The sequence below is a fragment of the Bos grunniens genome, chromosome 15 (assembly GCF_055505025.1).
Source record: "Bos grunniens cultivar Pamir isolate PY7600 chromosome 15, Bosgru_T2T1.0, whole genome shotgun sequence".
Taxonomy (NCBI): Eukaryota; Metazoa; Chordata; class Mammalia; order Artiodactyla; family Bovidae; genus Bos; species Bos grunniens.
Genome location: NC_141179.1, coordinates 61,957,137 through 61,975,758, shown reverse-complemented (window position 1 = coordinate 61,975,758; position 18,622 = coordinate 61,957,137). Strand labels below are relative to the sequence as shown.

General features: G+C 38.3%; 1 long non-coding RNA gene across 1 annotated transcript; it reads right to left on the bottom strand.

Annotated features, from left to right (window-relative positions):
• Nucleotides 1-8,002: 8,002 nt before the first annotated feature.
• On the bottom strand, nt 8,003-9,700 carry LOC147358362 (uncharacterized). Its single transcript, XR_015142499.1, has 2 exons — nt 9,561-9,700; nt 8,003-9,125 (listed from the first exon to the last, which is right to left on the bottom strand). It is a non-coding gene; the product is annotated as an uncharacterized LOC147358362 (long non-coding RNA).
• Nucleotides 9,701-18,622: the final 8,922 nt, after the last annotated feature.

Below are 18,622 nucleotides of genomic sequence, written 5' to 3'. Positions count from 1 at the left end.
AAAGAGAAATTCCAAACATGGCATCTGTACTCTCACATTGCTCCAGAGCCAGGACCCCTGGGCCACATGAGAACACCTACTGCCAGCTCTCAACGGTAAAGACAGACTCTCTGGTATAAGTCACCACTAAGACCCTAGAATGACTGAAAACAAGAAGAGAATCCCACGGTCAGATTTAAGGATCGTCTACTAAAATTTTATCCACAGATCTCCTCTTTCCAACAAATTAGGACAAGTTTTAAACTATTCTCTGGACCTCTCTTCTGCAAATATCACAAGCTGCTAACACTATCTTCTTTTGGAATTTATTTTTTCTCTTTGTATACTCCGTTAGTATCCTTCTAAAATTTATGTCCCCAGGTTGGGAAGATCCTCTGGAAAAGGAAATGGCTCCCCACTCCAGTATTCTTGCCTGAGAAATCCCATGAACAGAGGAGCCTGGCAGACTACAGTTCATGGGATTGCAAAGGAGTTGGACATGACTTAGCCACTAAACAACAACAACAAAATGTTTGCATGTCCCAAACCTTGAAATGTGGCTTTATTTGAAAATAGGTTCTTTGCAGAAGCAATTCATTAAGGTGAAGTCATACCAGAGTAGAGGGGACTTTTAATCCAGTACGACTGGTGTCTTAAAAAGAGACCCAGAGACAGAGACATAGAGGGGAGATTTCCACGTGACAGCAGAAGTAGAGATAACAGTGACGTATCTACAAGCCAAGAACCACCAATGATTGCAGAAAAACCACAAGCTGAGAAACAGCCACAAACAGATTCTCTGAGCCCCTAAGAAGGAACCAACCATGCTGACACCTTAACTTCAGACTTCTGGTCTCCTGAACTGTGAGAGAATACACTTCTGTGTTTTAAGCCACCCAGTTGCTGGGGTAGCAGTCCTTGGAAAGTAATATACCTGACTTCTGTAATGCCACATTGTTTGGTGTTATACACTGTCAGTTCAGTTCAGTTCAGTTCAGTCACTCAGTCGTGTCCGACTCTTTACGACCCCATGAATCGCAGCACGCCAGGCCTCCCTGTCCATCACCAACTCCCGGGGTTCACCCAGACTCACGTCCATCGAGTCAGTGATGCCATCCAGCCATCTCATCCTCTGTCGTTCCCTTCTCCTCCTGCCCCCAATCCCTCCCAGCATCAGTCTTTTCCAATGAGTCAACTCTTCGCATGAGGTGGCCAAAGTACTGGAGTTTCAGCTTTAGCATCAGTCCTTCCAAGGAAATCCCAGGGCTGATCTCCTTTAGGATGGACTGGTTGGATCTCCTTGCAGTCCAAGGGACTCTCAAGAGTTTTCTCCAACACCACAGTTCAAAAGCATCAATTCTTCAGCACTCAGCCTTCTTCACTAAATACCTGGCACTTAAATGACGGAGTTTCTCTAGGGTCTGTCCCAGACACCTTCTTTTTCTCACTCTAATCTTTCCTTAGCTGACTTGATCCTTTCTCATAACTTTCATTACAACCGTCATACAGCAGACCAGTGTCGGATGGTGAGTTGTATTAGTTCTTTGTGTATTTTGAATATTAACTCCTTATCAGATATATTGTTTGCAAACATCTTCTCCCATTCTAGTAGGTGGACTTTTTGTTTTGTTGATAGCTTCCTTTACTGTGCAAAAGCTTTTTTACTTCAATGTAGTTTGATTTATTTTTTTCTTTTGTTTCCCTTGACTGAGGAGACACATCCAAAAAAATACTACTGAGACCCAATGTCAAAGAGTGAACTGCATTCATTTTTCCTGTAAGTATAATGGTTTCAGGTCTTACATTTAAGTCTTGAATTCACCTTAAATTTATTTTTTGTGCATGGTATGACAGAATAGTCCAGTTTGAATCTGTTGGATATCTATCCAAGGAAAATGAAAATACTAACTGGAAAAGATACATGCACCCCTCTCTTCATTGGAGCATTATTTACAATAGCCAAGATATGGAAGCAACCTAAATGCCCATCAATAGATGAATGGATTAAGACGTGGTGTGTGTGTGTGTGTGTGTGTGTGTGTGTGGTGGAATATTGTTCAGGCATAAAAAAGAATGAAATCTTGCCATTTGTGACAATATGAATGGGCCTAGAGGGTATTATGCTAAGTGAAACAGATCAGACAGAGAAAGATAGGTACTGTATGAATTTATTTATATGTTGTTATTGTTTAGTTGCTAAGTTATATCCAATTCTTTTGCGACCCCATGGACTGTAACCCACCAGGCTCCTCTGTCCATGGGATTTCCCAGGCAAGAATACTGGAGTAGGTTGCCATTTCCTTCTCTAGAGGATCTTCCTAACCCAAGGATTGAACCCATGTCTCCTGCATTGGCAGACAGGTTCTTTATCACTGAGCCACCAGAGATAAATACTATATGATTTTACTTATGTATGGAGTCTAAACAGAGAAAGCAATGGCACCCCACTCCAGTACTCTTGCCTGGAAAATCCCATGGATGGAGGAGCCTGGAAGGCTGCAGTCTGTTGGGTCGCTGAGGGTAGGACACGACTGGGAGACTTCATTTTCACTTTTCACTGTCATGCATTGGAGAAGGAAATGGCTACCCACTCCAGTGTTCTTGCCTGGAGGATCCCAGGGACGGGGGAGCCTGCTGGGCTGCCGTCTATGGGGTCGCACAGAGTCGGACACGACTGAATTGACTTAGCAGCATGGAGTCTAAAATACAAAATGAATGAACATTACGAAACAGAAACAGTCATAAGTAGAGAATGAACAGATAGTTGCCAAAGGGGTGGGGGGTGTAGGAAAAGGAGAGAAGTGGGTGATGGAGATTAAGAGATACAGACATCCAGTTGCAAAATGAATGAGTCACAGGTATGAAATGTACAGTATGGGAAATATAGTCAATAATTAACTAATATCTTTGAATGGTGGCAGATCATAACTAGACTTATTATAGTGATCATTTAGAAATATATAGAAATACCAAGCCACAATGCTGTGTAACAGGAAATCACATAGTACTGTAGGTCAACTATATTTCAAAAACAAACTCATAGAAAAAAGAGACCAGATTTGTGGTTATCAGAGGAATGGGCAGAGGAAGAGGGGATTGGATGAAGGTGATCAAAAGGTACAAACTTACAGTTACGAGATAAATCAATACTCAGGATAAAATGTACAACATGATAAATATAATTAACACGGCAGTATGCTATATATGACAGAGAAGGCAATGGCACCCCACTCCAGTACTCTTGCCTGGAAAATCCCATGGATGGAGGAGCCTGGTGGGCTGCAGTCCATGGGGTCGATAAGAGTCAGACACGACTGAGCGACTTCACTTTCACTTTTTACTTTCATGCGTTGGAGAAGGAAATGGCAACCCACTCCAGTGTTCTTGCCTGGGGAATCCCAGGGACGGGGGAGCCTGGTGGGCTGCTGTCTATGGGGTCGCACAGAGTCGGACACAACTGAAGTGACTTAGCAGCAGCAGCAGCATGCTGTATATGAACATTTTTAGGAGAGTAAATCCTAAGTGTTCTCATCACAAGGAAGAAAATGTGTTTTATCTCTTTAATTTTGTATTTGTGTAAGGTGATGGATGCATGCTAAACTTCTTATGATAATCATTTCATGATGTTTGTTAGTCAAACACTTTAAACTTACACAGTGCTGTGTCAATCATATCTCAATAAAATTGGGAGGGAAAAAAGAAGGTCTAAATATGTTTGACAGCCATGAGCATCAAATTTCTTCACCTCTACAGGACTTCTGGGGTCAGAGTCAAAACTGAGTCAGCAGACACCCATGAAGGAATGTCATTTCTACAGAAAGCACCTGTATTTGAAATTTGAAAATCTCTTATCTTTTGTTCATACTGCAATAGTGTAAATTTTAAATTTTGGATTTTTTTAATCTTCTAATTTAATTTTTAAAGGTTTGACAACTTTCATATTAATAAGTTTTTCACAACTAAGTATCATAGAGATTTTTTTCTGCCCTAAAGGTCAAATGTCTTTCCGGACATTGAATAACATTAGACAGTTGCTGAGAAAAAGCTCACAAAGTAATTGAAAATAATAACTATCATCTGTCCATGATGAGTTAATTTGTCCACTGTGCTTGCTTTGAAATGTCTATTTTCTGTGTAATGATGAAATTATATGCCTTTCCTCATTAGACCCTGGCATCATATCAAAATTAAATGTGTTGAGCCTGATAAAATAGAGTGGCAAATTCTACTGAAGTTCAATTTTTACATGAAATGTTATACATTTGGTGATTTTTTAAAATAGTTACTCTTTTGTATATATTTATGAAAAGTTTTAAAGTACCCAAGAGAGAACTCTGAATAGGAATCAACACACTCAGTCCAGTTTCCACCTTGTTCTGTGCCACTAACTAGCTGTTGGCCTTACAACCTCTTCACATGTAGTAATGATTAGAAGGGAACAGTTCCTGCCTTTGTATCTGGAAGGGTTGCTATGACACTCATGTGTGTGGAAAAGCTTAAAGAGTTAAAATTCTATGCTAATGCAAGAAATAAGTATAATTACTATTATTTATCGATTCCTTAAGGAGACAAAGCCTTACATGGAGAACAAAAAGAGCAAGGCAGAAACAATCCACAAAATATGTATGACTCACAGTTCATTGATAAAAGGTTTCAAGTTATTTATGAATAAGAGTTAATTAGTGGTCATCATCACAACTATCAGTGATCACCAACGCGCAAAGTATGAAACATTTCCAAATAACTGAATAAATGTCACGGTAAAGGCAAAATATCCAGATGTTGGAAACCATCAAGCAAATTATTCAGAATAATTTAGACTTATCTAAAAAGAAATGAAAAACCAAACTAAAGGTGACATTAGCACATCACTGCTGATACAATAAATAAACCAGCATAGCCTTTCTGGAGTGAAGTGTGACCATGCATGTTAGGAGACTTCAGAATGGACAGAACCTTGTCCACAGGAATTGTGTTTTTGGAAACTTCACCTAAACACATAATCAGGGATATGTTCAATGTTATGCCCAAAGACTCACAAAATTGAAACCACAATGAGATTGGCTATCATCCAAAAACAAGCAAAAAACAAATGTAGGAAGAATTGGAAAGGACATGGAGAAAGTAGAATTCTTGTCTATTCCACAAAGTAAAAACTTAAAATGGTATAACCACTGTGGCAAACAGTATGGAAGTTCTTCAAATGCTAAACACAGAATTACTGCGTGATGCAGAACTTTCATTTCTAGGCATATACCTTGAAGAATTGAAAGCAGAAAGTAGGAACAGGTATTTGTATACTACTGTTCGTAGCAGCATTATTCACAATAGCTAAGAAGGGAAAACAACTAAAATATTCAGTGAATGAGTGGACAGACAGAATGTGGTATACACATGCAATGGAATATTATTCATCTTTGAAAAGGAACTAGATTCTGACACATATCACAACTCGGAAGAACCAGGAAACACTATGCTAAATTGAAATAAGACAGACACAAAGAAACAAATATCCAAAGTATGATTCCACACATATGAGGTACCTAGCATAGCAAAATGCACGAAGTAGAATAGTGTTATCAGGGGCTGGGGGAGGGAGTTATTGTTTAATGAGTGTAGAGTTTCAGTTTGAGACGACAAAAAATTTCTGGACATAGATAGTGGTGATGTTTGGACAAAAATGTGAATTACTTAAGGTCACAGAACTATACACTTAAAATGGTACATTTTATGTTATGAATGTTTACCATAATAAAAAAGAGAGGGCAAAAAACACAAAGGTTTGCCCTGCAACATTCTTTATGATGGTGAAAACAGCAAATAATTTACTGACCAACAATAGAGGTTGAGTTAATGGCGGTTGTTTATATAGTGTGCTGACTCAATGGGATCCTACACAAGCACTGAAAATGGTTTGTATGTTTAAAAAAGACTTGAGCAAGAATGTTTCCAGCAGCTTTAATCAAAATAGCAAAAAACTGGGAAATAAATGTTCATTAATTGAAGAATGGAAAACCTAGTCAAACTGTGGTATATTCATACAATGAGTGATACTCAGTGATCAAAAAGATAGAACCATGTGCAGCAGCAAGAACAAATTACAAAATCATTTTATGTTGAGGAAAATATGGCAAACCTAAGAGACTACATACTGCATGATTCCATTTAAATAAGCTCAAGGACAGGTAAAACTAACTTGACTTATCTTTGAGGAGGTAATGTTAATTAAGAACTGACTGGAAGAAGGAATAGTTCTATATTTGAACTGTGTTGGTTATGTGGTTGTATACATTTTTGAAACTCATAAACTGTACCATGTGTTGTAAGATGTACTTCAGTAAAAGTTGTTGAGAAAGGATGTGCATTTATGTGGAAACGTTTTCACAGTACGTTAATGAAGTTTAAACAGAGACAATAAAAACAATAGATGATTCATGATTCCTGAGAGATGGGAGGTAGGGAGGGAGTGAGGATAAAGGACATAAAAGCATGGCAACTTGGGGGTAGAAGAAATGAGCCATTTTTTCCTTTTCAATTTTCTGTGTTTTCTAAGTTTTCCACAGTAAGCATTGAAATAATATTTGTGAAGAGAATAAAACAAAATTTTTAAAGTGTAAAATGACCCCCCAAAAAAGTGTGAGTTTAGGAATACCATCAGATTTTTCTTATAATTCAACTGTATATTCAATATATGTTGAATACTGGCTTTTTTCAAGATTGCTCTTTGGAACAAAATTCAAAACACGACTTAGTTTACATTTCTGCAATCTTTGGTGTCATAGGGAGAGGGTAAGATTATTCAAGATATGTTAATAAGCTTAAAAAAAAAAACTGGGTGTCACCCTCTCTACAATTTTCCAACACGATGCGTAATTTGGGAAGTGCCACTTTCTGTCAGAACAAAGAGAGATACAGATGATTTCTGAGAGAAGGGTGGGTTTTTGTGTTTTGAGGAGACCTGGTTTCAAGACTAGATTTGGGTTCTGCTTTAGGAAAAATCCAATGAAACAAAAATAAATATAAAAAACTGTCATGATATCTTCAAAATGGATTTACAATATGGCATAAACGAGAAAGGAAAGAAAGCTCATGAAATTGAATGTTGGCCCCTTGAAATCTATATATCTGATAAAGTAGTGGTTAGGCATGTCAAAAATCAATTTCCCCTCTGATCTTGAGAAAATTAAATTTAAATGTCTTTTTTGGTTTCCCATGTTTAGAATTTTGAAAAATAGATGAAAGAGAACAAATATCTATATTGACTTTTTTTCCTAGAACTTAAAGTGATTTGATGTGAGTGGCCGGGTTATAATATGCCACCCTTTGTCACATCTCCTAAAGCAGAGATGGAAAGAATCACTGACATTCTTCCACACTAAGCACAATGAATTTTAAAATTTCAAGTGTTGTTTGCGATGATTTAGTCTAGGGTAAAGGAACAGGTTTTCATCTCAGATGTTACCTCTACTGTATTGATGGGATTTCCTGGATTGCTAGACCAAAAGAGGTTCAAAAGCTACATTCAAGGTAAAAAGGATAATGGATTATAACTGATTATCAAACTCTGACCTGGTCATGGAAAGGGAGAGTAAGCATCCCCAAAATCTGCTGTCCCAGCTTTTAGCCTAACTCACTGATTTTACAAAAGAGGAAAACAAAGTTCAGAGAGTTGAATTTACTGATTCATATGATTGATGAAGCACCCAATGGACTCCATTCTCTTAGCATCTTCTGCCACTGTTAATGCCTAGTTTACACCAGGTTTACAAGCTTGCAATCTTTCTTTCCTTTCCCATTATCCCAGTATTATTTCCTTCTTTTTACCTTTACCACCACTTGGGGATTATCACCCCCATCTCTTCCCTGGTAGGCACTGACATACATCTCTCAACATCTTATCTCTTCAGAAAGCAAGGGTTGATTAACAAAGAAAAGATACATTGCTATCACACAATTGTTAGATTGAGACCCTATTATTATAGACACTATTTAATTACAACCTATTTGAATCAAACCCTGTTCATTTTTTTTTTTTTTGCTTGGGTATTTATTTGGGGAAGTTTGGCACTTGGCAGATTGAGGGGAAGATATTTTTCAGACAGGGAAGTTTGATTAAACTGTCTAAACTTGACTGTCTTTCCACAGAAGGTTTCCCTCTTGCCTGGTCATCACTTCTCCTGCCAATCTGAAAAACAGTTCAGCTCTTTAGATCAGTCTTGAGACTTGGTCCCACTCCCTTTTACCCTCTCTGTCTCTTTCTCCATATCCTAACCATTAACGTTAGCTGTAATTTTTAAAATTTTTATTGGAGTATACTTGCTTTACAATGTTGTGTTAGTTTCTGCTGTACAGTAAAGAGAGTCAGTTACACATATACATACACCCCCTCTTTTTTAGACTTCTTTCCCATTTAGGTCACCACAGAGTACTGAGTAGTATGCGTGCTGCCTAAGGGAGCATGAGTATTGAGTATAGTTCCCAGTGCTATACAGTATTCCTTAGTATCAGCATCTATGTTATACATAGTAGTGTGTATATATAGATAGGTATCAAGCTGTACTTTTTTTAAGATGAAGGTAAAGTTCTTCAAAGATGAAGAAGCCAAATCATGTAATAAAGGATGTCTGTAAAATCTCTATATGGACACTGAAATTCTCAAGGATAGTGATAGAATTTATATATAAAAAGGAAAAGATGACCCAAGTGCCCCACAACCTAGTACCTAAAAACCGCAAATATTTATTATCTAGCTCATGTTCCGTGAGTTGACTGAGATGACTGGGACAGCCCAAAATGTCTGGCCTAAGTGGAATCAGCTGATCTTTGTAGTTGGCAGCCCTACTGGGGACGGAAAGTCTAGAATGTCATTCATTCATGTGGTGGTTGGATCTCAGCTGGTCTGCTTATTTCTGCTCCACATGGTCTCCATCTCCCATCAACTCCACTCAGTCTGTTCACAAGTAGAAGTGTTCTGATAGTGACACAAAGAAAGCTGCAAGACTTCTTAAGATCTCTGTTCAGTAGCAGCTTGAGGTCCTTTCTGGCTCATTTGATTGGCCAAAAAACTTACAAGGCCAGTCCAGAATTAAAGGATGGAGAAATGGACTCTTGATGACAGTTGACAAAGGCTTTATTACCTGTGGAGACTGAACAGGAGAGAAGTTGTCAGCAAAGAAGGGAAGAGTATGGTGAACACAGAGAGAATGGGCTCTCATGAGATTTGGAAGTTACAGTGAGAATGTTCCCTCTGTTTCCACACTCCATACTTCTTGGGGTAACTCATAGAGTGACCTCAACTTAAGACAGCTACAAAGGAAGTAAGATCCTCAAGGAAGAACAAGGTTTCCATTAATAGATGAGGAAACTCAAACATTTAGGTAAAGATCACTTTGTCAATTATCACTTTGTCTCCTGGAGACACTGGGAAGAGTTGAGGGAAGCAGAGGAAGGGAGTGATTAACTGGGGACGGGGGTGGGCAGTAGATGGACAGAAGAGTTAGGTATCAGAAAACAAAAGAGAAAATATTTGCAGTGTTATCTAAAGATGACTGGGGTAAGAGGAAAGGAAAAAAAAAACTAACCTCAAGATGCTTAGAAATTTGACCAAGGGGGAATTTTCAGACTGACATTGATATTGGCCCCATTTTTGGGGAACCTCTGCATGTGCTTGCACTAAGCTCCCGGTATCATTCTGGGTCAGTTGGGTAGAGTTTCCAGATCTAGCAAAGAAAATACAAAATATCCAATAAACACAGAATACTTTTTTTTTTAATATAAGTATGTCTCATGCAACTCTTGGACCATACTTTTATAAAAACATTATTCTTATTTGTCTAACATTTAGATTTAACTGAGCACCCTGGATTTTACCTCTCAACCCTGGGGGGAGGGAAGAAAATGAAGCAGGTGCTGAGCAGGACTGATCACAGCCATCAACCCTAGCAGCTAATTAGAATAGAACCCTGTCTAGAACCACCAAGTCCTGGGAATTCCAGCTGGGTGCCCCTCGCCATTTCCATTTACTAGAGGTTTTCTTTTTCTCCTCTCCACCTCCACCCCGACCTCACCTCTCTCCCATCACTCCCCTGTCTTCCTTCCCATCTCTCAGCCTTCAAATCTCCTGGTGCCAAACCACGGCTCTCATCTCTTCTCCACCATTCTCTGACCCTGCCAGTCAACTTCATGCTCATTCTAAAATGAGCATTTCTTATTTTTTAATTTATTAAGAAGTGTTGAAGTACAATGTTGTGTTAATTTCTGCTATACAGCAAAATGACTCAGTTATATGTGCATGTGTGTGTATGGACTTCCCAGGGGCGCTAATGGTAAAGAACGTGCCTGCCAATGCAGGACACATAAGAGATGTGGGTTCAATACTTGGGTCAGGAAGATCCCATGGCGGAGAACATGGCAACCCACTGCAGTATTCGTGCCTGGAGAATCCTATGGACAGAGGAGCCTGGCAGGTTACACTCTATAGGGTCACAAAGAGTTGGAGATGACTGAACCGACTTAGCAGGCATGCATATATGTGTGCATGTATACACATATGTATTCTTTTTCATATTCTTTTCCATTATGATTTATCACAGGTAAAATGAGCATTCCTACTTCACCATCCTCATTTGCTGATCTTTGTCTCCAGAAGAAGGGGAGAGGTAAAATTGCCATCTACTATAAATAGGAAGGAAGGGGGTACTCCTTCAATCACACCCTCAATCCCCAACCTTGATGCCAGTGCTGAAAGAATATGTCCTTAATTTTGCAAATCAGGAATGAAGGTGACACCCATTAAGAAACATCAAATAAAATATTTAAATGTATTTAGATTTCATATCCTCAGGTTGAGGAAAGCTATAATATAACTGATTATGGAAACCCTCAGGGTTTGTAGGAAAGGCTGCTTCTTTTAGTGAGCAGTGAATAAATAGCAAAATGAAGTACTTAAAATTGGTTTACAATACACCTCAGCACAGAGCCAATAAATTAATAAAATCTGATAAGTTTTCAGATCCCTTGAGGGGTAAAATGCAGCTTGCAACACAGCGAATTTGCAGCAACATCACAGAACAGTGAAAGTTAATTTTTTCATTTCCTATGTGGCAAGGTCCAGCTAATTTTTCACTGCCAACTCCTCTTTTAAAAAATATATATAGTTCTTAGTGTGTGATGGTTAATCGTGATTTTCACGTCATTCTTTTTTTTCCAATTGCTTTTAAGGAATTCCAACTTACAAATGAGGTGAACGGCAGCTGAATTTTATCTTTTTTATTCAAGCATTTTTAGTGAACTCAGTAAATCAGTGGGGTATACTTATTCTGGTGTTGGGCAGGGAATTGCATACCCAGCTCCTATTACTGTTCATAAATTACTGCCCTCGTATGCACCATCCTGAAAATGTATCTCAATGAGCTTTGTTTGGGCTGTGTGCTCCTGCCATCAATGGTGGTAGGAAATCTCACCAGAAATCTAGAAAAGACCAATTAAAAGGCAAATCCTCTCTTATCAATCTAATAATGCTGACCAAAGCAACTGAACATAAGGAGATAAATGTGAATTATTTTCTATGTTTTGCATAATCATTGTTAATTTTAAAATACATTTCCATACACAACATAATGTCCCCTGTAAAGTTCTGTTTACAAACCTTTTTAAAGACACATCATGCAGACAGCCTACCTACATGATTCTAAAGATCTCAGATATTCTTCATAATGGCAGTTCTAATGGATGGTACTTAAATAGTCACAAAATTAAGTAAAAGCATAAAAACTCCCATCTTTAGGGATAAAACAAATAAAATACTTTGACACAGATAACAGCCATTAGATAATGCCACAGTAGGACATTTTGTTCTCAGTTGCTCAGTCATGCTTGACTCTTTTTGACCCCATGGACTGTAGCCCGCCAGGCTCCTCTGTTCATGGAATTTTTCAGGCAAAAATACTGGGGTGGGTTGCCATTTCCTTTGTTCAGTTCAGTCACTTAGTCATGTCTAACTCTTTGCGACCCCATGGACTGCAGCACGCCAGGCTTCCCTGTCCATCACCAACTCCCAGAGCTTGCTCAAACTCATGTCCATTGAGTTGGTGATGCCATCCAACCATCTCATCCTCTGTCATCCCCTTCTCCTCCTGCCTTCAATCTTTCCCAGTGTCAGGGTCTTTTCCAATGAGTCAGTTCTTCACATCAGGTGGCCAAAGTACTGGAATTTCAGCTTCAGCCTCAGTCCTCCCAATGACTATTCAGGACTGATCTCCTTTAGGATGGACTGGTTGGATCTCCTTGCAGGCCAGGGACTCTCAAGAGTCTTCTCCAACACCACAGTTCAAAAGCATCAATTCTTCAATGCTCAGCTGTCTTAATAGTCCAACTCTCACATCCATACATGTCTACTGGAAAAACCATAACTTTGACTAGACAGACCTTTGTTTAATAGTTAACTTCCTTGTCTGATTAAGTAACATTACTATATACTTATTGATGACAGGAAATGGCAACCCAGTCCAGTGTTCTTGCCTGGAGAATCCCAGGGATGGGGGAGCCTGGTGGGCTGCCGTCTATGGGGTCGCACAGAGTCGGACACCACTGATGCGACTTAGCAGCAGTGCAGCAGCCTATCAATTTGGGAATGGTCCCATCTCACAGAGACTCATATGAGCATCTTATAAAGGTCTGTGGAATAAGAGAGTCTTCAATTTATTGGCTTGTGGATACCTCAGTTGGAGTAGGACACCATTGCTGTCCTTAAGCAGTTCCCAGGCAAGTAAGGGAGCTTGAAAGATGCATCCAGAGCAAAAGGATAAAGATGCCTGACATACAGAGGACTCCAGTAAGCCAGGCACAGGTGATCCAGTTTGTTTTCCTTTTTTCCCCTTTTCCTCTCTTTTAGGAGCACTGATGTTAATCAACAGGGGGAACATATTTCAAACGTTTTTCCTTTTGCTTTATCTACAAAAGTTTCTTTCCTACACAGAGATTTTTTTCATAAGAGGTGTCTTCAGTAAAATAGCTACCACTTCAATACAAAATAAAATAATCTCACTACACAATAATAAACAATGGTTGGTCAAATTACGGGGGAAAAAAAATAGTATGAACTTCCCTGGTTTTCCAATGGTTAAAACTTCTTCCAATGCAGAGGGTACGGGTTTGACCCCTGATGAGGGAACTAAGATCCCACCTGCCTTGTGGCCAAAAAAACCCAAAACATTAAACAGAAGTAGTATTGTAACAAATTCAATAAAGACTTTAAAAATAAAAATAAATTAAAAAAATTTTAAGAAACACTCTAACTCAAAAATGAAAGAGTTGACACTCAAAGGAAAGGTGAGATGGTTCTGTAATAGCAGTGAATCTGATCATCTAAAATATTCTGACAGATCCTTGAGCAGTTTGCTTCTCTCTTCATATCTATTTTATCTTTATTAGGGAAGTTGATGAAGCCTTTGATGTTCCAAAGACATAATATGGGATGAATTAAACATCATTTCCACAATCATGTGTGCAGATTTGGACTAACGATATTTTTTTTAACTCAGCCAACCAGTGTCCAAAGCAGTTTTCCTTATTATTAACATCTTCTCCCACCAATTTCTTTCTCAGCCTGATACCTCATCCTGATTAATGGACTAGTAGCAGGGACTACTTTTTTTAAATGATGTTCTGCTTAAAGCATCTGTTTATGTTTCAGCAAAACAAATAAAGTCAGGCGTATTAAGGAATATGGTGTTTTAGAAACAAAGAAAACAACCAAGATTAGAGAAAAGTTAACTGTTCCCTCAGGAGAAACCCTGGTGGTTAAACTGTTTCATCAGCAACAATACAGAAATTGTTTTAATGGTGTTTTCAGCATCTTATTCTGGAAAAAAAAAAATAATACCCAGGCTCACAAAACACAAAGGTTGAAATCAAGGCTATCTATCTGGAAGACTGACATTTATTGAGAGCAACATTTCATAAAGTCTGTTAAAGCCAGTAGAGTGAGCATATAGACACTAATGATGTACCTTTATCCTTTGAAATATTTTTCATGCTAAACTGGTTACTATCACTGAGAACAATTAACATGATTCAAGAACTGGAGAGAGGTTTACTTTTTAGGGTGGGTTCTTCAGACAAAAACCACACAGCAAAGCTTATTTAATAAAAATTGAACAGAAATCACACAGGGAACAAAACCAAAGTCTTCTATCTATATAGAAACAGAAGGGCACCTATGGAGTTTATCTTCGCATTCTCTTCCCAATTAAAAATACAACATTCCTTTCTTTATGTTTGTATGTCCCAGGCTCAGTTTAAACAATTTTCCTCTCCCAAATATTCTTTTGAAGGTTAAGGAGAGGCCTTTCCCTCATTTAGTGAAAACTGCAGCAGTTTCTCCCTGTCCTTTAAACACGGTCGTCATTAAATGCACACTGCTGTCCATAGACTATCTGGGAGAAACTTCCAGGTTGGTCACAGCAACAAACTCCATCATGAGCACGGGAGGGTATAAACAGGCAGGGCAAGATCCACCTCAGGCAGAATAGCCACGTTAAAGGCTTCACATTCTTCTCTCCCTTGGTCCCAAATACAGCACAGTGTCCTTCCATGAAAGGCTTTGGTTTGCCTTGGTAAAGGCTGTTTCTTACAGCCCGTGGTGGGGGCAGAAGTTCTTTAGTAAAACTTGTCATTATTTATGCACCAGAAAGGAAAACCTTGTCTAGTAAATTAATTAGAATGTGACCTGAAAAGGAATATTTTTGATCAGTGAAAACAGAAGTCTTCGAGTAAAGGGGGAAAAAAGGCAGAAAGGTTCAAAATACAGAACTGCATTGTTTGCAGAAAGCCTGCTGCTTCCTTTATGCCTAGCTGAACCATGCCAGGAGCCCTCTTGAATTTCTACAAGAATACAGTTTCAGATCATCTGCATTCAGGGCCAGAGTCATGGCCCTGGAACCGATAATTGCCTCTGACAGGATTTAATTACCTTCTCTAGGACCTTTTCTCTGTTTGATTGGAGACCACCCCCTGCCTCCGATCAAATCAGACAGTAATAACACGCTGAAGCGCAGCAGCCAATCACGAGTCAAGTCTGAACAGTGACCTTGCTGAGTCGAAGCTGATTGGTGGTGTCAGCCTTGTCAACGGTGTCAGGGAACCGTCAGACAAGAAAGAGTGAGGGGGGAGCGGAGGAGAGCGAGGGGAGATAAGAGAACAGCATTAATGCTAATGGAGGCTGTCAGCATTCAAGGCTCCAGGCCGCCTCACGAGCGGCCTTGCACAAAAACAAAAATATTAGAGAACTCATACAAGTCTAAAATATTCAGAGGGGGAACATTTGCGCTTCTCCAGTTTGGGAAATCTATTCAAGGTGTAATTCACAGGCAATTCAGATCCAGATACATGTGCATGATGTGAGAGAATAATTTTCAAGAGAAGAAAAAGGCCCATAAAACTTAGATAAATTGGGGGATGGTGGGTGGGGGAGGGAGGATAAACTACTGCTCCATGACTTTGTGTTGTCTGTTTTTTCTTTTTTTTAAACTAGAGCCCAGAGAATGCTGGTACTTAAAGATGCACCACAAAACTCTGCTTTTAATATTAACTTGACTTAGCAGTCACTGTATTATTTATGACCACTTTAGTGTGGGATTTAAGCCCACCTATAATGTTAACAAAGAATAATACATTCATTAAATGGCCAATCTTTATGTACATAGAGTTTTAAGATAATTTATAGTAATGGCATAATTCTGGTCATCTGTAAAAAATAGTTTAACTAAGCTATAAAATTTGATTAACCTCTAGTCCATCAAAAAAAAAAAGTTCTTTTCTACAGAAAAACAACACCAAGGCATCAGTGAGTTATGCAGAAAGTCTGTTACAAAATAGTAATAAATCAAGATTTGGAAGAGAAGTAGAATGCATTATTAAGACTGTACTAATTTGGAGTTTAATTTATTCATTACGTTTGTCTATAAATAACCTTCCCCATAGCTTTTGTTTTGTTTCTGACTCACCCACCTCTTTACAAATGTAGCAACTAGTATGAAAAAATATATTTATAGAGGTGTATAGAAGTAGAATGTTTATAGCGATTAACAGTATTTTTCTTAAGACTTTCAATCATTTACAAAAATTGGTCTAATTTAATTTCTCTGGCAAAGAAAGGGACACTTTGTTACATGATTCCTAGACTTTACCAAAAGGAATATTGTTTTTAAAAACATTACCGGCTGATTCAAGATAAGACAAGCTTCTGCCACATGTATACAAATAAACATTTCTTCAAGTGACTTCCAGCTTCACCAAGGAATTTTACCTAAACAGAATTGCACAAGTGGATTCATTGTTTTTGACTCCTATTCAACTCTTCACATACCTCTCCCTACAAAAGATGATTTTAAAATAAAGAATGGAATCTTTTCCTATATCTCTACAATTCTTTTCCTTTAATAGTCATGGGGTTTAAAAACAGTTACCATATAAATAAATCATATTTTTCTATACCAGATCAAAATTTATAATGGATATGTTAGGATGATCATAGTTATAGCAACTTTTTAGAAAGCTATCTGCAACAACCTACAGGGATGCAGAGTTACTTTGAAAAGCTTGCATCTTTTCAGAGGCTCGTGGTTAAAATAACTCATTTAAGGGGAAAATGTATCTTACACAGAAAATCTGAGGCTTAGAGTCTTGTTCCAGCTTTGCTATTGACAAGCTGTCCAATTTGAGCCAAGTCACTTTGTCCTCATGTGTTTTGGTTTCCTCAACTATAAAAGGCAGTTAACAGAAGGTTACTTAAAGAATTAAAAGTATGTAGAGTAGGCCTGTAATTAGAATGTAGACAGGATAACAGTCTTTTCGCTTCCTGGAAACACTATTCAAGGTTGGTTTCTCTCTGCCTCCACTCCCTCTAGCTCTATTCTGTCACATGCATTCACCACCACCCAACACAACATACGCTGATAAATATTTTGATAAATATGGGGACATATGTAATATTTTATCAGTAACAGTATCAGGACCAGAACCCAAATTTGCTAAATCTTATCCCTAGGTTCTTTCTGACTCCACTTTTTTTCCACTTGGAACTAATACATTTTTTTGGTACTCAGATAGTGCTGATCTTTTACTATGCTGTTATAGTCTCTTAGTAAACTCCATATGCATCGTGCATTTTCTTGGATAAGGGAGCAGATACTTAACAAATGCTTTTAAAAGAGACTGTGCAAAAGTAAACAGGTCTAGTCGTGTGATCATTATCAACTTGAATTTTTGACCACTTAGGATTTTATCCCTATCTAGAAGGCAATGGCACCCCACTCCAGTACTCTTGCCTGGAAAATCCCATGGGTGGAGGAGCCTAGTAGGCTGCAGTCCATGGGGTCGCTAAGACGCGGACACGACTGAGCGACTTCCCTTTCACTTTTCACTTTCATGCATTGGAGAAGGAAATGGCAACCCACTCCAGTGTTCTTGGCCTGGAGAATCCCAGGGATGGGGGAGCCTGGTGGGCTGCCGTCTATGGGGTCGCACAGGGTCGGACACGACTGAAGCGACTTAGCAGCAGCAGCAGCAGCATGTATGGAACTTTGAAAATAAGGACAAACTTTATTTAGCTATTTTTCAAGTACTAAAGAGTATAACAAATGAATGTGTGTATATTCCAGACCTAACAAGGAAACATAAGAAGGTTTATTATGTCTCAAAGTGAATAGTCCATAACATTTTATTTCAGTGGAAGATACTACGCTTTTCAAAGACAATCTACCCCCAATTGTGAAGGGAAGGGCAAATTTTCATTCTGTCCTCCTCCTACCACATCTTCAGCCAGTTCAGATCAGAGCAACAGCAACAGAAAGAAAGGAAAGGAAAGAAGGCAATAGCATGCCTTATTCATTTCTTTAGCAACGCTATTCTCACCCTGGAAAGGTGAATAATTAATACCCATCTGAATCCACCTAATTAAATCCACATTTCTGTTCATTTGAAAATGCTTTCCTTTACAGAAAATAGCTTTTGCTTATCTTCACAGTTTATATTTCTTAAATGGACACTTTTGGAATTAAAGAGATTCTATCATGGTTTGAAAACCCTTTCCCTTTTTTTGTTTTAATCATTAGGAATCAATGACAAAGCTTATTATTTTTCAAAATGGGAGACAGGATATTAACCAATTGCTAGATTTAGATTCTTATAAAACAGATAGTCAAGCCAGCTGTAATTCTAGATTATGTCCTTTTTTTTCCTAAAGAGATGAAAAAAAAGTCTTTTGCTCCTTTAAAAACTGAACACGCAACAACAAATAGAGAGAAATTAAAGAGAAACCATACACCAAATCCTGAATTAAATCTCAGTTGCTATTTCAGAATGATCTTTGCATAATCTGAATTACACAAAAGAGTGACTCTAATTGCAAATTCAATCACTCTTTGAGGCTCAGAAATCAATTCTCAGTAAAATATGACACTCAATCATTCAAAGCAATAGAATAGTCAATATTTCACCGTCAACAGTCTAGTTAGGACCTATTTCAATACAATACAAATTCAATTTTTTACTGTGCCTAGCAAACCTCTTCTATTCCTCATAACCTTGTCTAACACTCTGAATAATCAAAATCATGATGGAAAGTTAAATAAAATCCTGAGAT